Here is a 23,789-nt window from a genome sequence, read left to right as displayed (position 1 = left end):
GGCGGAGCCCGAGGGAGCGCACGGCCGCTGTGCCCGCGCTCGGGGCTGCAGAGCGCCCCCGCGGCGCTGCGGCCGGACACCGCCTACCCCGGGGATTGGCCCGCGCGGCCGGGACGGGGGGCGGCCGGCGCGGGGGAGGGAGGAGGCGGCCCCGCCCTGCCCCGCGCCCCGCCCCCCGCACGGCTACACAGAGGGGCGCCCACGTGCCCAGCCCGCCTTCTGCAGCGCAGCGGCCCGGGGCGCTCCTCTCCGCGCGGACCAGCGAGGCGGCGGCCGTTCTTTCAGCCTCCCGGAGCCGCTCGCCCACCACCGCCCCCTCGGCGCGACCCTAGCACCGCCCCAGTAAGTTGCCAAGGGTCCGGTCGCGCGGAGGGACCGCAGGCGAGGGGCGGCCTGGGTTCCGGGGCCGGACGGGAAGGGCCGGGCTGGGGCGCCGAGGGCCCCGAGGCCGCGCCGCCGGGACTCGGAGATGGAGAGCCCCGGGGCCGCGGGAGGGGGCTGCCGCCGCAGACCCTCGTACCTGGGGGCTGCGCCTCGCCCTGGCCAACCCCGCGCGGTCGCGTGTGCCGCGAGGCGTAGGGGTCCGCGGGGACTGCGCGGGTCGCGGGGGCTGGGGACGGCCGGCACGGAGACCCTGCGGGGGCCCTTGAGGCACTCTTGTCCGGGGCGGGGAGGAGAGGGGCCCTGGGCACCCGTCTCCGGGAGGACACACTGAGGGGTCCCCGAAGTCGCCTTCCAGAGAGTTTTGATTTAAATATAGAACAGCGCCTGGAGCCCTGGAAGCCTTTCACGTCCTAGACCTGACCGGGACGGGTAGGACAGGTAAAATGGCCCGTCGCGGTGTGTGTTTGAAAGTAAAGGGGTGCCGTTTTAAGCCCGTCAGGGACGGGCTATACTCTTAAAGCCTACTGCCTGGAGTCTTCAGCTTTGAACTCGAAATGCCGTTCTTGATGCTTCGGCAGTCACCTAGCCCATCGCCTCACAATACCCTTCCAGCGGAGAACTTTCCAACACGTATATCCAGACGATGGAGCAACGTGTTCAAAGATGGGATCTTAAAGGGCCTTAAAAGTACTCTCATGGGGTCCTGTAAGTCTTTATAAGTGGAAACAGTGCCCAGATCTCGGGAGTAAAAAGGTCCAACCTATTGAGACTCTCACGTATTCACGCAGAACTGCCTGCAAAAGCGTTTAGGGGACTCTTAGGACTGGTAATAAGATTTATCTAGTCGCAAGTACAGAAAACATTCATCTTTGAATGAGGGAGGATCGTCAGATTTTAGGAGCGTTCTGAACGTTGGCGGGGGCCTGGCATATCAAGTAAGTGCGTATGTGACCTCTGACTTGATACTTTTGCACTCTTGCAAAACCTCAGTCACCTCTTTCCTCACTGAGCCTTAATAATAATTATCTCCCCAGGAAATCACAAGTATTTGTGTTTGTGCTCCTTTGTCTAAGGGATGGACAGGATAATAATAGTTTTATATGCTTTCTTATCGTTGCTTTTTCCCTTTGTACTATTAAACCCTTTTTTTTTTAGTTGCAGTGACGCTTGATATGAAGTGTTTTAGTGCAGAACAGCATATGCATTTTCTTAACATTTTGCTTTACTACAGAGTTCCTACTTGGCTGCTCTGTGTTAATGCTGAGGGGCCACATTATTTATTAGGATTTTTTCACTTTTCTCCCTTGCCTCTCGTTTCCACATCATGCCTTGATTGGGGAATGTCATTCACCTTAAAGCATTTTAATCTTCAAGGGTGTGATGTGGCCTTGGAGATCCGAGTAAAACTCTGGTATCTCCTGGGATTCAGTTTGCAGAATCCTCGGCCTCTTCAGCACATCGTCAGCAAAGTCCTTTGGATTCCAAAGTCTCTAAGCATTATCACTGGACTTAGAGTCTGTAAAAGAGCATGGAGGCTGGGAGTGGAAACAAGGTTGAAAAGACAGAATACTCTAGAGTTTTCCATCTCATATTCTCATATATTTTTGGGTTTTGGACATATGCACCTGAAGAATTTTAAAGTTCTTGCTTTCCACTGGAAGCCGGCTCCCCTTTGCGGAGTGGGAGTGCCTAGTCTCCATTCTACATGGCCCACCTTCTGTTGTCTTCTCATGCTTCCTTGCTGAAGTTGTCATTGCTTTTCTTGGCTCTTTTGGCCAGACCTGGGCCCTCATTTATGGCCGTTTCTTCTTCTTTCAGTCCACTTTTCAAATGGGCTTTCTCTCATCATTTTTCTTTGGTGGCTTCTCTACTTAGCCTAGTTTCTGTCTTCCCTTCTGTTTTATTTGTTTGCTATTCCATATACCTTTACCTATATACCTATATAAGTATTTTTTTAAGTGTTCAGGGTCATCTGCTAGTTTTATTTTGATGCCCTTCAGTGACCAAGTTTCAGAACAGAATATTGAAAACATCCTACCTTGCTGTGTGTTTTATTATTTCCCCAAACATGATATGAACACATTGATTCTTAAGGACTGGCTTCTTAGAGGCCACTTACTGGATGATAGGCATTTAAAACAAAAGCCGAATTTTCAGTTGAATCTACTTCTCAACATTCACATGCTTAGTACTGTATGCCAAAACATCCAACTGAATACTGAAAAACTCATTTAACGGTAAGATTTCACTTACGTGAGACCACTCATCTAAATGGTTTGCAAAATCTGCGTGGTTAACCCATACTACACCTTTAATCTGAGTATTCAAAAACATACTGATAAAGCCTTGATTAAAAAAAAAAAACTTGGGGCGCCTGGGTGGCTCAGTCCGTTGGGCGTCCGACTTTGGCTCAGGTCATGATCTCACGGTCCATGAGTTTAAGCCCCGCGTCGGGCTCTGTGCTGACAGCTCAGAGCCTGGAGCCTGTTTCAGATTCTGTGTCTCCCTCTCTCTGTGACCTTCCCCCATTCATGCTCTGTCTCTCTCTGTCTCAAAAATGAATAAACGTTAAAAAAACAAAACACTAATATCGTTCTTTTCATCGTCACCTGTTGGAATAACTTTTCATTCTACTGCCTAACAATGTCTGCACATGACACATGCTCAATATGTCATTGTTGAATGGATGCCACTGATTTCAATAATTTGAGAAAGGGTGCTATTTATGTCTTTGACTGTATATTCCTTCATTCAAGTTTCCTTCACTGAAAATCCCTATTCTGTTCCAGACACTGGACAACCAAAAGTTATGTGTAGCTCCAGTTTTGGAAGGATTTTTCAGTTTGTTTTACATTAAGGAAACCTTTCATCGATGGATTTATGAGTAGGTTTTTTTGTTGTAATTTTATACGAAGTAACAATACCTATAAACAGATGACTTGGGTACTGTCTATAGCAGAAAGCAAGTAAGGAACATGCTCTCTAATACATGAAAATGATGCTGCTTTCTATTTCATCATCAAAAGTACCTGTGCTTGGCGTTTTTGTTTTATTGGTAGTAACAAATTTGTCTTGGTTCTTCTTATATAGTCTCTTACTTGCCTTTTTGGCTATTGTTTTAGAATTGTTGTCCATGGCTGTGGCAGTGTTGTAGATGCCTTTGATAAAACCAAACCAACAGCTAGGGGTTCATTCTCAGCGGGCTCTAAATAGTTGACCAGGTTCTCAGTAACTTAGTTCAGATAATCAGAGCATGATTGATCTATTAATTTTTCATGTCCAACTTAATAAACATAACATAATATTAATCTCTGGAAGCAAACAGTGTACTATTGTTTTCCTTATGCTTATGGACTCAAACTTTACATGTTTGTAGGAAAGCCCTCTGCTGTCATTAGTTAACCTCATTGATAAGTACAAGTTGTATTGACTTTAAGATTTGAGGTAAAGTGGTTTTTATTTAAAATGCTGGATTTAAATATGTGGGTTGCATTTCTTCGGTTCCTATTCAGACTTTTACTTTGGAATCTGTTCAGAGAAATCCATGGGTATGTGTGGACATACATTATTGAAGATCTATTTTTCTGGGTGTGTATGGACATACGTGGCTATAAAACTTGGGGTTTCTTACATCTAAGATGGAATCATCAGGCTACAGTGTCCTATGTGATGATTTCATTCTGCAGATGTCATAAATTTAATTTTATGCCTCTCTCCATCCCTCTTCAAGAAATAAAATAAAAATAAAATCCATACCCACCCATTCATTTCTGGTGCTGCATATTAGTACCTCTCTTCAGAATGTGAGCCAATCTGGGATTCTGCAGTGAGGCAGATGGTATAAGAACGTTCCTTAACCTTTCTTCCAGGAGTTTAAAAAAAAAAAAAAAAAAAGCCCTATGTTGTATTCATTTTTGGAATATTTTGTGAACAATACACAGCAAAGAATTTTTATTTCCCTTGTTGATTCTTGCTAGTTTTTCCCACAGTTCTGGGGAAAATTCTTTTCTTTCCTTAACCCAATCTGGCTTCAGGAAGCCTTCCTAGGTCTTTATACAATTATATGTAATACAATGCTGTTTATTGCCTTCAAAGCCTACTTCCTAGTGAACCTAGTGATCATGGTGGATGGAACTCCATGTCATTAAGGATGCTGAATGATACTGTAATTAAGAGTCTCTCATTTGATACTTCTTTTGCCCCCCCCCCTTTTTTTAGTTAAGATTTTAAGATAAGTGGATCTGTTCTGCTTAAAAACAAATGCTTGTCTCTTCAGAAAATCAAGACAGTACACCTTAAAGCTTCTTTATTTTACTTCTCTGTGAAAGATGTTATAGAAGTTGTTACTTTGATCATTAGAGGAATAAAGATTGGTTAGTTAGGATCTTTTCTTGCCTTGGCTGTGGGTATCTAGCTGCCATATTGGTAGATAATGATAATGATGAGAGTCACCAGTGGAATCAGTGGTAGTGGAATTAAGTGTCTGTATATTGAACCTTAAGGAAAAAATGGGGTCTTTTTTGCATGTTCAGTCTTATTTTTTTATGCTCAAATATGACCTCAGGACAGATTTTCAGAATGCAATTCAATTTCTACTTTAAAAAATCACACTAAGGGGCATTTGGTTGGCTCAGTCAGTTGAGCGTCTGGCTCTTCATTTCCGCCCAGGTCATGACCTTGAAGTTGGTGAGATCAAGCCCCATATTGGGCTCAGCACTAATAGCGTGGAGCCTGCTTGGGATTCTCTTTCCCTTTCCCTCTCCCTTGCATGGGCATGTGTGCGTGCACCTGTGTGCTCTCTCTGTCTCTCAAAGTAAATAAAAATAAACTTTAAAAAGTCACACTAAAATCTCTAGAACTTCAAAAATATTGGAGTGGTGGGAGTAAGAAGTCCTCTCTGTATCATACGCAGAGTGTATTTCCTGAAGCACGTGACTTATCTTCCACCCTTCTCCCTGTTCATGCTGTTTGGGTTCCAAAAGCAGTTATGCATTTGGTGGAAACAACTGGATTTGATTTTTGTGAAACTATTAGGCAGAATTTACCACAACTCATATGCAAAACTTAGAGTATTTAGCAATTGTATGTGCATCCAAGTTACTTAATACTGTTTTGATCCATTAGGATTCCTGGAATAGGAAATGGGACTTTGTAACTTTGCTTCTAAGAATATCCTATGAGATAACTCTATTTGGAGTCTTCCAAATAGATGAACAGCGGTTAGTTAATCCATTTTGGAGAAATATGTGTTGTATATATTTACTGCCCAGATCTCGAGTCTGTAGAGAAGCAAAAAATAAGTAACTTGTTTCCTGTTCTCTGGGCATTGACCACCCAGTGAAGGGGTTAATGAGGAAACATACAATGGAAGAACAATGATAAAGCTGTCATCCAGGTGGCAAAAAAAGCTGGAGGTATAGGGAAGAGAGATAACACTCTATTCCAAACTTTACTTTAAAAAAAAATATGTGTTGTGGTTCTGACATAGACAAAATGCCCAACCAATTTAGGTATTGTCATCATTATAGTTACTATTACTTCTGCTAAAACTACTCTTTCTTTTCCTCTAGTTGCTTTTTGGTAAAAGTTGAGTCACTTGGATTTGAATTCTGGCTGGGCAGTTATTCACCAAAATATGCATTTGGGAGGGCAATAATACTTACTATTAATTTGGCAAAATTGTGTATCATTTATTACCCCGGACCTCTAGAAAATTATGTGTGTGTATATATATATCTATCTATCTATCTATCTATCTATCTATATATATATATATATATGTATGTTTTTATTTGGAGAGAGAGTGCATGCTAGCATGCAGGGCAGGGGCAGAGGGAGAGAGAGGATGGAGCCCGCCATGGAGCTCGATCCCACAATACTGGAATCGTGACCAGAGCTGAAATCAAGAGTCCAGCGCTAAACCAATGGAGCTACTCAGGGACCTCTAGAAAATTACATTTAACTGCAAATTCAAACTATTCTGAAATGTTTTAGAAGAAGAGTTAAAACACATATTTTAGATGGAAATCTTTTTTTTAAATTTTTTAAAAATGTGTTTATTTATTTTTGAAGGAGAGAGACAGAGAGAGAGACAGAGCATGAGTGGGGGAGGAGCAGAGAGAGAGAGGCAGACACAGAATTTGAAGCAGGCTCCAGGCTCTGAGCTGCCAGCACAGAGCCTGATGCAGGGCTCGAACTCACGAACTGTGAGATCATGACCTGAGCCGAAGTCGGATGTTTAACCAACTGAGCCATCCAGGCGCCCCTAGATGGAAGTTTTGAAGAATAAAGCCATTATTAAATTTTTAAAAAATGTTTATTTATTTTTGAAGGAGAGAGACAGAGTATGAGTGGGGCAGGGGCAGAGAGAGATGGAGACAGAATCTGAAGCAGATTCCAGGCTCTGAGCTGTCAGCACAGAGGCTGACCCAGGGCTTGAACTTACAGACTGTGAGATCATGACCTGAGCCGAAGTCAGACACTCAACCAACTGAGCCACCCAGGTGCCTCACATTATTAAATTATTAAATTAAGAGAATGAGATTATTTTCATTTCTTTCTTTAACAGTTGAGTTGTTCCATTAGGCAAGGAGGTATATTTGCACAAACTTAATGAGTTTGAAATCCATAAAGGGCCTTGTCAACAATGGAAACAGGTCTTCATCCATTTTCCCATTATTGCTTCTCCCACAGACCACCCACTGCAGATCAAGAAAGCAGACTCTGTCTACACTTTAGCGTTGGTTGCAATCTTTACTTTCAGCTTGGGATGGACAAAGGACTGATTAGAAATGCTGATAGCTGGAGAGATACTTGTCTATCCCACATTCGAGAGGGAAGGGTTGTTTTGTTAGAAGAAAGCACATTTAGTTTAGTGTCTACCATTGACCTAGTAGAAGAAAAAAATGCTGTTTTTTTTTTTTTAAGTTTATTTTGAGAGAGTGAGAGGAAGTGTATGAGCACGGGAGGAGCAGAGAGAGAGAATCCCAAGCGGGCTCCACACTATCAGCACAGAGCCCAATGTGGGGCTCGATCTCACAAACCATGGGATCATCACCTGAACAGAAATCAAGAGTTGGATGCTTAACCAGCTGAGCCACCCAGGTGCCCCTCGGGGTGGGGGGTGTGGGACATGTTTTACAAGAGATTATATAACCCAAACTATATTTACTATAGTCTTCAGTTCCTGTCAGACAGCTCCTGTCTTCAGTCCTAAGTCAGGCTCTAAGGTGGTACAAGGAAGGTCTCCATGTAGACAGGGAGCTGGTGCCAGAGCTCCACCTCCCAGGTTTCAGGTTCTTGCGAAAATACCGTTAAAAAAAAAAAAAAAAATCTGATAATTGTTCCTGAGAGGGGGGTGGAGGTGGGAAGGACAGGTAATTAATTTGCATCTTTAGTTTACTAGACAAATCTTTCCATTTCTACTAGATAAAAATCGCTTCACAATGTTTTTGTTTGATGGACCTTAGGTGCTCAAAATTCCATTAATCCTAGTTGTTTGCAAGATGACTGGTGTCATGTCATTGCTGATTGGCTCATGTATGACCAATAAGTATTATTTCCAAGTTCTTGGGTTGGATGGGGTCTGGATATTTTAGAATAATACATGAATAAAAAAAACTTTAAATAAATTTCTCCTAAATCAGCAAATAAAAATCTTTACAAATGTCTTTGTGTTTTTCCTTCAAGTAAAAAACATTTGTATTAAATGAAGTTTTCCCCTTTCATTCAGAAAGACAGTTTTCTTTAGAGTGACTTTTTTTTCCTCCTGAAATTCACTCAGTGTTCACTCCCATAATGTTCCTGGTCTCCTGAAGCAAAGAATACTTAATATTTTGCATAGCCTTCATGGTCTACAAGATGTTTGCAACTTGATAAAAGTCTGAATGAAAACCTCACTGATAGTTTGTATCAAATTTAGGTATGAATTCCTCTGGGAAAATTCTTTTTCCGGTAAATTCAGGCTAGTCTGCATGACCTTTTCTCTGCTTTTAATGATCATATTAAACAACACAATTTTATATTTCTGTTTGAATCCAACAGCAAGTTTCAATTCTGTTTCTTTAATTCAGTTGTTATTTGAGCAATCATTTAGGAGATGTTTCTTGGAGACCTAGAAGGAGCCAGGGATGAGCTTTGATACTCCATGCTGAGGGCTCATTAACACTCTGGAGTTATCTTGGCCATGTTAGGAATTTAACTCTTTTGTCCAGGCCAGTCAGTGCAACAAAATGACTTCAGATTGGCTGTGTTTAATCAAGCAAAATGAAATTGCTGTTTTAATTCTTACATGTGACATTTTGCACTGATCTAGACTTATATATGAAAGACTTGACAGAAGAATAAGAAACTTCCTCCAAGTCCAAAACCTACTGAGAGTTCATTTTGTTCATCACGTGAAACAAACAGCACTGCCAAGGTGCTTGGCCAGGTCCCTAGCGAGTTTCTTCGCGAGTTCCGGCGTGCAGTGAAGATTGAGCACCCACTCTGTGCTGTGTGAAGGATGTGACGTGTGGTGAATCTCCACCCTGGTGGGTCATGATTTAATCTCTGTGGAATTTGATGGTGTTGAGAGTTACTTCCCTACCAAATCCTCTTCTCTTTGGCTGCTCAATCTATATTACAAATTTACATGAACAGTTTTGGAGGGGAAGGTTATAGAACCACGTTGATATATTAATGAAATCCAATTATAGTAGAATCATAATTAATATTTTCAACTCGCGGTCCATGCTGTTTGAGCAGTCTCTGAAATTTAACTGTCCAACTCTTAAAAGATTGGACAAGTGAATCAAATGGGAGAAATTAATTTTTTTGTTTATTTTTGAGAGAGAGAGAGAGAGAGCGAGCGAGCACTCGTGGGGGAGGGGCAGAGAGCGAGAGGGAGACACGGAATCCGAAGCAGGCTCCGGGCTCCAAGCTGTTGGCACAGAGCCCGACGTGGGGCTGGGACCCACGAACTGTGAGACCATGACCTGAGCTGAAGTTGGACACTTAACCAACTGCGCCACCCAGGCACCCCACCCCGCCTTTTCTTTTCTCTTTTCTCTTTTCCTTGCTTTGCTTTTCTTGTTATTTTCAGAGAGAAAGAAAGTGCAAGTCGGGGAGGGTCAGAGAGAGAGGAGACAATCCCAAACAAGCTCTACACCTTGAGTGCAGAGCCCAAGGCAGGGCTTGAACTCACGAACCATGAGATCATGACCTGAGCCGAAGTCAGACACTTAACCAACTGAGTCACCCACGTGCCTGCCCCAACTTACTGTTTTTTCTAATGAAAAGTTTCATGACACGTTTCCTATAATTTGCATCAACTGTATTTGAACTAATGGTACTTAACAGTTTTTTGATAGAGGAGCGCCTCCTTCTTCTGTCCATTCTGATTATATTTTCATGGAAGGAGGAAGAAACACACATATGTATGAAAAATACAAATGCCCCAGTAGTTTTCTGTAATATATCTGGTGGTAAAAGCTGCCCTGAATTCAGTGATTAGGAACCCAGAATGAGGCCCCTGCAATTCAGAAAGCCCTTTCAACTCCTGGGAAGGGTATCTTAGGAGAGACCATCTGGGGGCAGGATGGGTCCTTCGTGGGTCCGACATCCTTTCTTCTTGCTGATGTAAAGCTGCTCGTGGCCCACAGAGGGGCTGAGATCTGGCTCAGAGGTAGGTGTGGCTGTGGGGGCTGAACTGAAAGCTGTGACAGTAACACCATGATGCCCAGGGAAGCAGTGGCCTGACATCAAAGGAACACTTTGGACTTACGTTGTTTCCAGAATCACCATCTTTCTCTCTTCCATATTCCCAGATTTCTATGTCTACATATGGGCCAGGAAATAAATTTGATTCTAAGCATAGCTGAGATCACTTTAATTGAATAGTTGTAAATATATACGTAAATGGGAAGAAAAACATAAGAGATAAGAATAGTCAGTGCCCTCTTTTCTTCTCTAAAATTGGAGCGTCTTTGGAATGGCATTTGAAATTCAGCCGTATGGCTCCGTGTCAGTCTGATGTGGATATTCTAGAAATCTCTGGAAGTTAATACACTTCAGTGTGATGGAACTAAAGACATCATGCAGAACTGAAGAGTGACTGCATCACTGCAGATGCTTAATAATGTGCCTAATGAAAAACAGGCAGAGTGAAGAATTTTAATTTTTTTTTTTAAGATTTATTTTTGGGAGACAGAGTGCAAGCAGGGGAGGGGCAGAGAGAGAGGGAGACACAGAACATGAAGCAGACTCCAGGCTCCAAGCTCTGAGCTCTGAGCTGTCAGCACAGAGCTGCACAAGGGGCTCGAACCCACGAAGAGTGGGATCATGACCTGGGCCAAAGTCGGAGGCTTAACTGAGCCACCCAGGTGCCCCAAGAGTGAAGAATTTTAAAGTGGATTTCTCCACTGACATGCTTGTCTTTTGCAAAACTTGCTTTATAAGTGGTTAAGATTTGTACCGTTTTGTTGCAAAGATCCCTCTTTAAATGCATTACGTTTGTGACATAGTGGTTGTGTAGGTGGCGTAGGACTTTTGTATGCAGTATTCATCAAGAAAAGAACACAAAGCACATTTCCATGCCATTGAGAAGCAATAGTGGGTGTCGATAAAATGTGTAGTACTAGAGTTTCGAAAACTTATCTTGGGCTGGTGCCTGTTTTAAACTCTCCTGAAACAGTTTATTTAAAACAAAATCACTTTTTTTTTTTTGGTTGATGGTAACACAGGCATAAGGCTCCGTATCCCAGAAATTTGGTTCTGCCGCTATGAAAATGGGGAGATACTGTTGTGATAACTGGTTTTTCCATGCCAAACCCTACACTTAACAGTGCATTGAAAACTGTCTCGTGGGCGATTTGTGAAGCTTTGAAGTGTTCGCTTCCTGCCTCCCTGGCCGTGGACCATTTCTGAGCTCCTGGCACTGTGTATGTGCCGGCCAAGCACAGTGCTAGACAGGTTTGGAAGACGAGGAGGTAAGCTCCTAAGAATGACAATTTAGGGCTCTCTTTTTATAGGATAAGAAACTGACATATTAAGAGGTGTAACTTAGGTTAGACAGCTAGGGGCAGAGTGAAGACTTGATTTCCAGATTTCGACATAGCAAAAGCACGGATTTATATCAGGCTATTCTGCTTTTGTGAAAGTAAATCATAATCACTCGTAATATACTACTTAGGTGGTAGGAAGTTTATAAACGGGGGATCAAAGTACAGTTTTTAACCTAGGTTTTTAGATTTTAAAATTTCTTAGAAATTGGCATATTTGAATAAGATATTTTCGTGTAGTGGCATTCTTAGGATGTGAACTATTTTTTTTAAATGGCTTGTTTTTACCCCCCACCCCCCCCCCCAAAAAAAGGAAAAATGTAATCCTAACCTAAAAATAAAATGACTTTAATATGGGTTCTAAGCTATCTAAAGTCATTAGGATTTAAACCTCCTAAGTGGTGCTTTTAAGCAAATAAGTTCTGTTTGGAGTGCTATTGTGCTATCTAGAGGGGAAAAAAAGGCTCGATTTTTTACTTTTTCTGATTATCGTAGGTAACAGATGGTTTGCACTTAGTTCAGTGAACCAAACAAAGAGCAGACTTTGCATAAAATTTCTGTTGATGGTGCATTTTATCTCACTGAAATGGGTTGTATGGACCTTCTGAATAATGAATAGCATATTTGTGTTATTCTGATCTTTTCTGCTACAGAGTGCCAGATAAATGTGAAGGACAAACGACCTGGCATTGCCACTTTAAAAGTTGTACAGTATCAAGGCACCTGGGTGGCTCAGCCGGTTAAGTGTCTGACTTCTGCTCAGGTCGTGATCTCTCAGTTTGTGGGTTCGAGCTCTGCGTCGGTCTCTGTGCTGACAGCCTGGAGCCTGGAGCCTGCTTCAGATTCTGTCTCCTTCTGTCTCTGCCCGTCCCGCATTCGTGCTCTCTCTCTCTGCCTCAAAAATGAATAAACGTTAAAAACAAAACAAAACACACAGGCTAGTCCTGAGCACCTCAGCGCAACAGTCAGAGAGCACGTCTGTGGGTTGTCTCCCCTCCGGGCTCCTGTGGCATTGCTCACCACGCCCCAGGAGCTGGAAGGTGTGGTAACAGGAAGGGGACAGTTCTCATAGCTCCGCCCCACCACCTGCTGCCATTGGAAGATCAGAACAACTAGAGGCAATCATTTAAACAATGACTGTTCCTTCCAGGGGAGCCTGGGTGTCCAACTTCAGCTCAGGACATGATCTCATGGCTCATGGGTTCGAGCCCCACGTCGGGCTGTGTTCTGACAGCTCAGAGGCTGGAGCCTGCTTTGGATTCTCTGTCTCTCCCTCTGCCCCTCCCCTGCTCACACTCTCTTTCTCAAAAAATGAATAAACATTAAAAAAAAAAAGTTGTACAGAATCTATTTTTTACTCTTACTACTGTGCCAACTCGAGGCATGTTGCAGGCCCTGACTAATTTTACAACTGATAAGTTGCTCCAGTGACTTTGGAAACTGCAGGCACTTTTATCTCCTTGAACTACATTGAAATTGTAGTAACTTAATTTTTGTAAGGATTTTAAACCTGAAAGAAAGCCTGGGGAACCCCATCGTACCTCTCTAATTCCCCAGTCTTGAAATTGTTTAGTACAGTTGCTGTCTAATGTTTGACTTTCTGTCGATCCACCAGCCTGTTCTTAGTTGTCGCTTAACTCTTGTGTGGCGTCAAAAGGTGGAGGTGACGAAGGCGTGAGGCAGGCAGGATGACGTGGCTGCTGCGGAGGTCACTTGACCAGCCAGGAGTTGCAGACACACCTGAAGTTGGTAATTGAAAGCTTGAGAATTGAAAGTTGAGAACTTTACTTCGTCTCACAGATTTTCTTTTTAACTTTTTTAACGTTTATTCATTTTTTGAGAGACAGGGCATGAGCAGGGGAGGGGCAGCGAGAGAGGGAGACACAGAATCCGAAGCAGGTTCCAGGCTGGGAGCTGTCAGCACAGAGCCCGACCCAAGGCTCAAACTCAGGAGCTGTGAGATCATGACCTGAGCTGAAGTCAGGCGCCCCTCAGGCGCCCTTCATCTCACATAATTTTAACGCATTACGTAGCAGACAGGGGAATCGGTAAAGTTGAACTACATATTTTCACTTCTAACTTTGTATGCATGAATCAGAATTCAGGCTGTTTTCAAGAAGTGGAAGAAAAGGAAGATTTGAACCAAGTGTAATTTCCGTTGAGATAAAAGGTGAGCAAAGAATGCAAGGATCCTTATTTTTTTTTCCGCCCCCAGAAAATGATATATGTAGAATAGTGTTTGAAGGCAGAGAAAATAATTTTTCTCTGGGGTTCACTTCAGCAGAACTTGCACTGAGATTATTTTCTGAAGCGTAATATACAGCATTCCTAGTTTTAATAAATCATGAGATTCTAGGCTCACAAGACACCTGTACATTTCATCCCAAACAGAATCATGCCTCACCATTCCTCACAGGTGTGTGTATTGTGTAAGAGCGAGCTGGAGGTTGTATGTGTGCAGACACATCTGTAGAAAAGTCAACATTTCCTAACTAGTAACATTAACGATAATAGTTTGTATTTAAAAACAATAAAATGTTGGTGATATCTATAGTTGTAGAAAAATCAGCATTTTCTCCTTAACTTCTTAATTCCCAACACTAATTGTTCCAACTCTGATTGTTCCAACTCTGTTTCAGTGCTTAGGAAAAGAAGGGCTTAGGACATCAGAAGATCCCTTAAGCTCCTTTCCTGCTCTAGAAGTAAAATAGCAAGTTCCCTTTTATTATTCCCTAGGTTTTCCTATTATTCCCTAGGCTCCCATCAAGAGCCTCCTGATGTCTTTTGTGACCATGTCAGGTATGATGCACTCAGACGTAAGAGACCTACTATGTGGCTGGGATGCGCGGGGTGGGGGGTGGTGGACAGTGGCAACTGGTGGCCATTTCAGGTAATTCAGCTTATAATCAAGGAAGCATTTTCAGCGGGCTACAGGTGTCCTCTCTTCCCCCCTACCTCATTTAGTCTCCTGTCCTCTTCTTAGTCCTCCTCCACCCGCCTCTGCCTCCCCCCTCCTCCTCCCCCTCCTCCTCCTCCCCTTGGTCCCTTTGTCCTTTTCTCCCTCCTCCCCCCTCCTCCTCCTCATCCCCTTGTCCCCCTTTCTTCTGCCTACTCCTCCTCCTCCCTCCTCTTGCTCCTCCCTTATCATTCTTCTAGTTGGAAGTGTGAGGGGGCAAACTGTCTAGATAGTGAGCCCACTGCTCACCAGAGACTCAGCTGTCAAGACTGAGCTCTTCTGTGGACCATGCTCTGGTGTCATCCTTAACTGTCTGCTGTCCTTGTCGCGTGGGGTGTATTTTCTCCTTTGGATGAGGTCAGCCTTGAAGAACATTGTTAACGGGCACTTGGCAGAGGCTCTGGGGAGCATGCTGTTGAGTGGAGAAGCTGGTGTCAGCATCTGCTTTCCCTCCACTCCCTCATTCTCTTCGTATACTCCCTTTCCCTCAAGCCTGACTCTAAATGCTAACTTCAGGATAATGGGCAACCTTTTCAGAGTATAAAAATCAACAGTGGATGTAGAGAGGTACTTCTGTAATAACTTTTTAAGAAAAATCTGCTTCACTTATAGCATCACATTAACTTTGTGTGGAAGAGGCCCTTGTAGTTACTCTAAAAAAAAAAAAAAAAAAAAGCCAATGCATTTTCTCAAGAAGTCAGCCCCTCTATGAGTCATCGCTTTTAGTTATTGCTTTTCCAAGTAACTTTTAAATGGAGCTAGTTTATGGCTTGAATTAGAGTAATATAGTTACTGCTTTTTGAAATCCTGTTATGACATTTGTTATTATAGAAATTACTCACAGGATAGAATTCAGTGAATTAGATTTCTATTCGAGTAATATTTGTTTTTAAAGCATTAATTGTTATATATTTTTAAATTATTGCATTTAAAAGACATCTACTGGCAGAACATATTTTAGGTCAGGCTTTTCAAGGATAATAACCATTTTATAAGGACTTGCTGTTACATGGTACTAAATTGGAGGCTGTACAAAGCCCAAAAGGTAACCCATCATTGAAGGAATTTCCCATTGAAATACAAATCAAAACCACACTCAGATATCACCTCACGCCAGTCAGAGTGGCCAAAATGAACAAATCAGGAGACTATATGCTGGAGTGGATGTGGAGAAACGGGAAGCCTCTTGCACTGTTGGTGGGAATGCAAACTGGTGCAGCCGCTCTGGAAAACGGTGTGGAGGTTCCTCAAAAAATTAAAAATAGACCTACCCTATGACCCAGCAATAGCACTGCTAGGAATTGACCCAAGGGATACAGGAGTGCTGATGCATAGGGGCGCTTGTACCCCAATGTTCATAGCAGCACTCTCAACAATAGCCAAATTATGGAAAGAGCCTAAATGTCCATCAGATGATGAATGGATAAAGAAATTGTGGTTTTTATACACAATGGAGTACTACATGGCAATGGGAAAGAATGAAATATGGCCCTTTGTAGCAACGTGGACGGAACTGGAGAGTGTTATGCTAAATGAAATAAGCCATACAGAGAAAGACAGATACCATATGTTTTCACTCTTAGGTGGATCCTGAGAAACTTAACAGAAACCCATGGGGAAGGGGAAGGAAAAAAAAAAAAGAGGTTAGAGTGGGAGAGAGCCAAAGCATAAGAGACTCTTAAAAACTGAGAACAAACTGAAGGTTGATGGGCGGTGGGAGGGAGGTGAGGGTGGGTGATGGGTATTGAGGAGGGCACCTTTTGGGATGAGCACTGGGTGTTGTATGGAAACCAATTTGACAATAAATTAAAAAAAAAAAGAAGAAAGAATTTCCCATTTACAACTTAGACTCTGAAAGCTAGAATTTAGAGGGTTTGAACCCATACTAGGGCCACCAGAGGGTATATTTCTTCACAAGCCACCTCTTGACAAACTGTGACTATGGAACCAATAATTGCACGGCATTATATGCCATTCTTTAAGGAAATGAAATCTTTGGCTCATTGGCCCAAAGATAAACTTTAAGCTATTTTATAATTTCATTTTTCTCCTTTAAAAACATATAGCCACTCAATAGTTCTGGAATGCCCACTAAATGCAGAACTTTTCTGTGTACTTAGATACACACACAAATTTTAAAAAGGATATGTTCTTTGAGCTCTTAGAATTTATACTCTAAGTCAGACTTATTGGTGTCTCTATACCCAGAACAGAGTAACAAACGACATGGCTCTTTTCCTAAGCCCTAGAGACATACAATCCAATATCTATCATTAAAAAATAGAACCCCAGGTGGTTCTGGAGTAAATAAAAATAGCCTTTCTCAACACTCTTAAAGTCCTTTTTTCTACAAAAAAATTTTTTAATTATGTTGAAGTAAACATAGCTTAAAATATACTGCCTTGCCATTTTTTTAAATTAAAGTCTTAACATTTATTTATTTATTTTTAGAGAGAGAAAATGCATGAGCAGGAGAGGGGCAGAGAGAGAGAGGGAGAGGGAGAGAATCCTAAGCAGGCTCCATACCATCACCATGGGAGCCTGACCTGGGACTCGAACTCACAAACTGGGAAGTCATGACGAACTGAAGCCAAGAGTCGGGCACTTAAGCAAGTGAGTGAGCCACCCAGGCACCCCACCTGTCTTAACCGTTTTTAAGTGTACATTTCAGTAGTGTTAGTTTACTTAGTTGTGTAACCAACCTCTAGAACTTTTTCCTTTTTTAAAACTAAACTCTATACCCAGAGAACAACTCCATTTTTCTCTCTCCTCTCAACCCCAGGCAATCATTCTATGGATTTGACTACTCTAGATACTTTATATAAGTGCAATTCAATAGTATTTATCTTTTTGTGACTGGCTTATTTCACTTAGTGTAATGCCCTCAAGGTTCATTCATGCTGTAACATGTGTCAAAATAGCCTGGTTTTGTTTTTTTGTTTTAATGTTTATTTACTTTTGAGAGAGAGAGGGAAACCGAGAATCCCAAGCAGGCTCCGCACTGTCAGTACAGAACCCCACATGGGGCTCGAACTCACAAACTGTGAAATCATGACCTGAGATGAAATCAAGAATCAGACACTTAATTGACTAAGCCACCCAGGCGCCCTGAATATCCTGTTGTTTAGGGCTGAATAATATTCCAGTGTGTGTATACACCACATTTTGTGTATCCATTCATTTGTCAGAGAATACTTAGATTGCTTCCAACTTTAGGTATTGTGAATAATGCTGCTGTAAACATGCGTGTGCAAATATCTTTTTGAGTCCCTGTTTACAGTTATTTTGAATATATACCCAAAAATGGAATTGCTGAATCATATGGTTATTTTAATTTTTTTAAAGAATCAGTATAGGGGTGCATCAGTAGCTCAGTTGGTTAAGTGTCCAACTTCAGCTTAGGTCATGGATCTCGTGGTTCGTGGGTTCTAGTCCCACGCTGAGCTCTGTGCCTACAGCTCAGAGCCTGGAGCCTGCTTCAGATGTGTCTCCATCTGTCTCTGTCCTTCCCCCTCTCTCGCTGTCCTTCTCTCTCTCTTTCTTCTCAAAAATGAATAAATGTTTTAAAAAAATTTTTAAAAGAATCGCTATACTGTTTTCCATAGTGGTTGCACCATTTTACATTCCCACCAATAGTGCACAAGGTTTCCAGTCTCTCCACATCCTTGCCAACACTTAGTATTTTCTGTTTTATTTTTTTAAATTAATAATCATCCCAGTAGGTGTTAGAGTGCTGTTATAATTACACATTTTCTCTAAACTAAATAAATATAAAATCAAATGTTTTACTTTCCTTCACACCAAAAGAAGTTTAAAACATTGCCTAGTTGTTTTCCTAAGATTTAAAAGTTTCCATTTATTCTCAGGGTACGTTGCCTTTTGTATACAACAGGCAAAAGATATACATAAGTTGCCTTTTGTATAATAGCATCTGTCGGTAAAGAAAGCCTTGCGCTTGTCTCAACACACAAATAGCATGTGAATAAGGATGTACACGCTCCACTCTTACAGGATTGCTTGGGCGTCAAAGCCCCCCTCCACGTTCGTGAGGCTTCCCACTGATTCGGTCCCAATTCCCTGGGTCCAGGTATGTAATGCAAACGAATGAAACAGGCGTGTGGTGAACTAGAAAGCAAACTTTTAAAAGCACCACGTGCACTGAAGCATAGTTTGGGAGGTGGGAGGAGTGGCTGATAGAGTCAGCAGAGTCCTGGAAACTGTGGAAAGAGTAGATGTGACTTGAGAATGCAGCCCAGCAAAAAACCCTATTTTTATTCCATCTCTCTTTAAGTATGTCAGAACACGCTATATATAAAGCACTTCCAAATATCTTTTCCCTTAAAAATGCACAGAGAAAGGATGAAGCTGGGAGATCTGTAGCCACAGTTGATGGCAGTTGACTCCTTGCATTTAATTCTGAAATAACTTAAACTTTTAAATTTCTTAGATTTCCCTCTTCTCTGAAAGCTATTCTGAGTGGGAACAAAGCTCAGTCTTGCCTGGATGGAATGACTTTTTCCTGTTTCTCAGTTTCTGTATTCACCTTTTAGGCTAGCTTCACTATCCTTTATTTCAGCCAAAAATGTTGTCTTGTGAAAATGATCACTTAAAACCTCATCTTCCAGAAGATTCTACTTTTTCAAATTGATGGATCACAACTACCTTAAGTCTTAGAAGCATGACAGTAATAAGGATACAGGCAGGAGAGGGTCTGATAAATTTTACTGAAATGAGAAAGACAATCTCCTGTTAGTATGCGATCTGAATAGTCCCAGTGTTGAGTATTATCATAGTCTGGGTTAAGAGAGTAAGAGCTTTTTTTTTCCCCCTGGTCTTGTAGGACATTGGTTTTGGAAGGTACATTGGTTGAGCTGCCATTAAAGGCAGGTGAAGCTTTAAACTTAAGAAAGTTTACCAAGTCAGTATTTATTTAATCTGAATAACAGAAATTTAATGGTGTAATACCCTTTGACACTTCCCAAAGTCATCAGTGTAATGAGGCCATACCTGGTGGGTTTTTTTATTTTCTCGTCACTGCGGTCTTACAAAGATGGAGACTGGCCACTTTCTTGAGAAGGGTAAAGATACGGATATTGATTGGGGTGGGAGATTTTTTGGCAATATAGACTTTGGTGTAATCTGACTGCTGGTTTATATATATGCAGAGAATCATGAAAAATATACCTTTTCAGCCACAGAAAAATATTAAATCAGAGAATCTGAGTTGGCAGTTACTTTAGCTAAAACCCTTTTAACTAAACCCAGTTCTGCAGATTTCTGAATCACCTGTCCTCTGTTTAAAATAATGACAGAAATCTGACACCTTTATTGGTGGGCAGCTTCTTTGGGCAGAAACACTCTTTATTGGGGAGGTGTTTATTTTATTGCATCAATATTTTACTCTTTTTGTATTATGGCCTTTATTTGGAGTTTTGCCTCCTGGTATAACATGGCTAGTGTTATTGTCTTCTTATATGTTGCCATTCACATATTTGAAGAAAGTTACCGTCTCTAAGTATTTTTCTTCTCCCAAGAGTGAAAAGAAGCAAAAATGTAGAAATAATACCAATTTATTTTTCATAAGTGTTTTGCTTTTGCCAGACACCTTTCTTGTTTATTTAATGCTTGTGGCAGTTCTATTTCAAAGGTGGAAAGATGGAGACTCCAGCAACTTGCCCAGATACATGGCCAATAACTCTCAGTCTTACAGGCTAGGCTCAGAGCAGGGTTCTTTCTAGGCTCCAGCCACACCCCTGCTTTTTATACCCAAACACCTGCTACTGCTCTAATTGTTTAAGTGCTGACATGGTTTCCAGACTCCTCAACCTATCCAGGTTGCTCCTTACTGGACATACTTGGTCAACACTGAAGAAAAAGATGGTGGCCACATACAGCCAAGCAGTCATCCATTCGGGCACTGTTTGAGTGCCTGCTGTGTGCCAGGCACTCTCTGGGGACTTGGAAAACACTAGTGAACAAAGCCATCGAACGGAATCTCTGCCCTTGTGAAGCTTGTGCATCGTGAGGGTTTACACTGAAGCTGAGGCCCCTTCCTGCACAGCCAACACCCAAGAGGAGTTTGAAACAGGAGACTGAAGGGTTAGAACAGCAGGCTTTGTGCCATTCAGGAGTTAAGTGGGAATTCTCTATAAAACTCCAAATGGTGTATCAAATACGTATCTCACATCTCTGCTCACTTCCCCCTTTTCATCCCTTCAAACAGATTCCTTTTATGGATTAAAAAAATAATGTTGACTTTTACTGAATTCTATCAGTTTATTCCCAGGCACAAAACAAGGCCACAGAAAAAAAGGGAGAGGTGCATGATGTTATCAGAGGCCATTTGGAATAAAATCTAAGCAAAATGGAAACATGAAAGATGTGATTTGCAGAACCTAAAGACTTCATTTGTTCTGAATCAATGTTTTGAATTTAGAAATATGGGGAGAATTGAGAATATTAGATATTTGAGAACCCAAAACATGGATAAGGAATGAACTAGGTAAATTATAAAATGAATATAATGTTTCAGAAATGTTGTGTATTTTAGTAAAAGCAGTAAAAGCCTTCATGTTTTTCAATTGCAGGAAGCTTTCTTCTATTAGATCGTTGGGGTTTTTTTTTAGCTAGAAGAAGTGAGTTTTAATATATGTTAAAATTTTAATGTAGACATAAATTATGATGCTCTTAATGTTTTTCCTTCATCACTTATATTTTAATAACTATTACACTTTCAGTCATAGGTGGTAGTGGTTCACGAATTTGAAGGGTGAAACTCTATTGGAAGTAAGGTTTTTAAATCCCAAAGTGTTCCAGTTACATTTCTGGTAATACCGTTTTTTTTTTTAATTTTTTAAATGTTTATTTCCTTTTGAGAGACAGAGCACAAGCAGGGGAAGGGCAGAGAGAGAGGCAGACACAGAATCTGAAGCAGGCCCCAAGGCTCTGAGCTGTCAGCACAGAGCCTGATGTGGGGCTTGAACTCATGGACCGTGAGATCATGGCCTGAGCTGAAGTCGGATGCTCAACCAGCTGAGCCTCCCAGGTGTCCCCGTTTTTGGTAACATCTTAATGATACTCTTCAAATCGTCTTTCATCATTTGAGTGTTGGGTGGGCTGCCAAAAGCCTGGGAAAAGCTGGAATTCTACATTGTTCTTTGCTTCTAGGTTATGTGACTTTGAGGAATGGGCATGGATATTGGAGCTACACACCCTCAGATTCAAATCGTGCTCTCAGATCTTTTTTTTAATTAAAAAAATTTTTAATGTTTTATTTATTTTTGAGAGAGAGAGAGAGAGACAGAGAGAGAGAGAGAGAGAGAGAGAGAGAGAGAGAGAGAGAGAGAATGAGCGGGGGAGGGGCAGAGAGGGAGACAGAATCCGAAGCAGGCTCCAGGCTCTGAGCTGTCAGCACAGAGCCTGACTTCACTGACTGAGCCACCCATGCACCCTCCCCCTTTTTTTAAATTTTTAACATTTATTTATTTTGAAAGAGAGAGTGCATGTGTGGGCACACAGGGAAGGGGCAGAGAGAGAGGGAGAAGGAGAATCCCAAGCAGCCTCCACACTGTCAGCACAGAGCACAACGCGGGGCTCGATCTCATCAACTGTGAGATCTTGACCTGAGCTGAAATCACAAGTCGAATGCTTAACCAGCTGAGCCACCCAGGGGCCCCTATAGCTCTGAGATCTTAAGCAAGTCTCACAACATCTCTGGACAGCAGTTGCACCATCTGAAGATGAGATGGTGTTTGTCTCGAGGTGGTTGTAAGGATTAAATAAAGGAATGTATGTCGAGCGCCCAGAACATCATGGGAGAGCTGAGAATGACCCCAACTGATACTTTTTATTTTCATATCTCCAAGCCTGTGGTTAAATGGAACCCCCTTTGAATTGTTTTTCTTTTTTCTCTCTAGTCAATAGTCTCAAATATTTATTCCTTTTTCTTCCTTTCCCCTCCCACACAATATCCAAAAGTAAAGAAACAGTGTCCTGCAACCCCATCCATTCTGAGCTCCTCCTGAGCGTGCTATATTGAGCTAGATGATGTAACCGTTAGCTAACATTGGCTTTTAAGCAGGCTGTGGCAACAAGTTTCTTTCCTTAAGGCACACTCTGGATCGTATTTCTGCTCAGTTTAGAATGTGGACTTCATAACTGGACTATTTATTGGCCGAGAACTGCCTGTGTTTCATTCTGGCATGTGGCAGTTAACACTTCGCTCATCAGACCACTGTTTCCTCAGCGCAGCCCTTGTCCTGGGAAACTTTGAGCTCTGAAAGAAGTGTAAACTTCATGCTTGTCTCTTTAGATGGTGCAGTCCAACCCAAAGCTTCAGTGATTGTAATGGAAGAAAACCATTAGCAAAGAAAGAAAAGAAGTAGTAGTTTTTTGTTGTTGTTGTTTTTAAATTGTGAGACTGTGACATTGCTTCTGAAAAGCTGATGCTTATGTTATATCTTATTATAGGGAGCCAGGCAGACTTGATTTTGTGTCCTGACTTTTATATGTACTAGCTAGTGTACCTCTTGGAGCTTTGGTTTTCTCATCTGTAAAGTAAGGATAGTAAGAGTACCTACCTCATAGGAATCTTGGGCAATTTGGGTGGGCCACTCTATTTGATGCACTTAGCCAGCCCCTGAAACCAAGAGTGCCCTTGATAAATGTGAACCCCAGTGCTAGCAGCAAAAGTGAGTCATAGAGGTGATATATTTGTATACATGTTGTGAACATGTCTCATTCCAGGAACTTACCAGGACCCTTCTTAAATTTTAAATTGATGATTGACTTTTCATTAAGCCCTGTTCATATTCTTGCTGCCATTTTCTTTTCCCAGGATAACAGCAAGTTGCTTGCTCAGAATCCTGTTCGTTCCAGCTCTGTGCCTCCAGGTCAGCCTCCACTAAGGGCATGGTGCTTGTTGCCAATTGCTTGGTGGCTCCCTAAGTTTTGCTTCAAACCCTTTAGACTCTTTCTCTTTTTCCCCAGCTACGGCCTCTTATTTTCTTCATTCACTTCAGAGTCACTGAGATACAGAAGATGAGAGTTTCTCCAGGTCTTCTGAGAGAGTGGCCAGGTTCCTCCAACAAATGTTCATTTTCAGCTTGCCAAGCTGACTCTTTCTGATTGCTTAAAGTATTCTCTACTTTGTCCTCTCCATAAAGCCTTCCAGACTGACGCAAGAGGAATACTCTGCTGCTGCTTCTATGAATCCTGTTAATGGATCCAGTCTGCCATCGTTGTCTACCGATTTCATAGAATGAAACATCGTATTCCTCAACAATGAATTGGGGAAATTAAGAGTATTCTATAAGAAGGAATTATTAGTCACCAAAAAAAAAAAAAAAAAATTATTAGTGATGACCATAGTAAAACACATATATTGAAACTATATTAGTTTGAATACTATT

The 23,789-nt window shown here is 41.9% G+C and overlaps 1 protein-coding gene across 2 annotated transcripts in view; it reads left to right on the top strand.

Annotated features, from left to right (window-relative positions):
• The first annotated feature begins 226 nt into the window (after positions 1–226).
• The window catches only part of SLC7A2 (solute carrier family 7 member 2), a 75,841-nt gene continuing 52,278 nt past the window's right edge, over positions 227–23,789 (top strand). For both annotated transcript variants that reach the window (XM_047856610.1, XM_047856614.1), the window contains exon 1: positions 227–342. The gene's annotated coding sequence lies outside the window, so the exon portion shown is untranslated. The remainder of the gene's footprint in view (positions 343–23,789) is intronic.

This window comes from Prionailurus viverrinus, chromosome B1 (assembly GCF_022837055.1).
Source record: "Prionailurus viverrinus isolate Anna chromosome B1, UM_Priviv_1.0, whole genome shotgun sequence".
Taxonomy (NCBI): Eukaryota; Metazoa; Chordata; class Mammalia; order Carnivora; family Felidae; genus Prionailurus; species Prionailurus viverrinus.
Note: the sequence above shows the minus strand (reverse complement) of the source record. Positions and strands in the feature narration are given on the sequence as shown.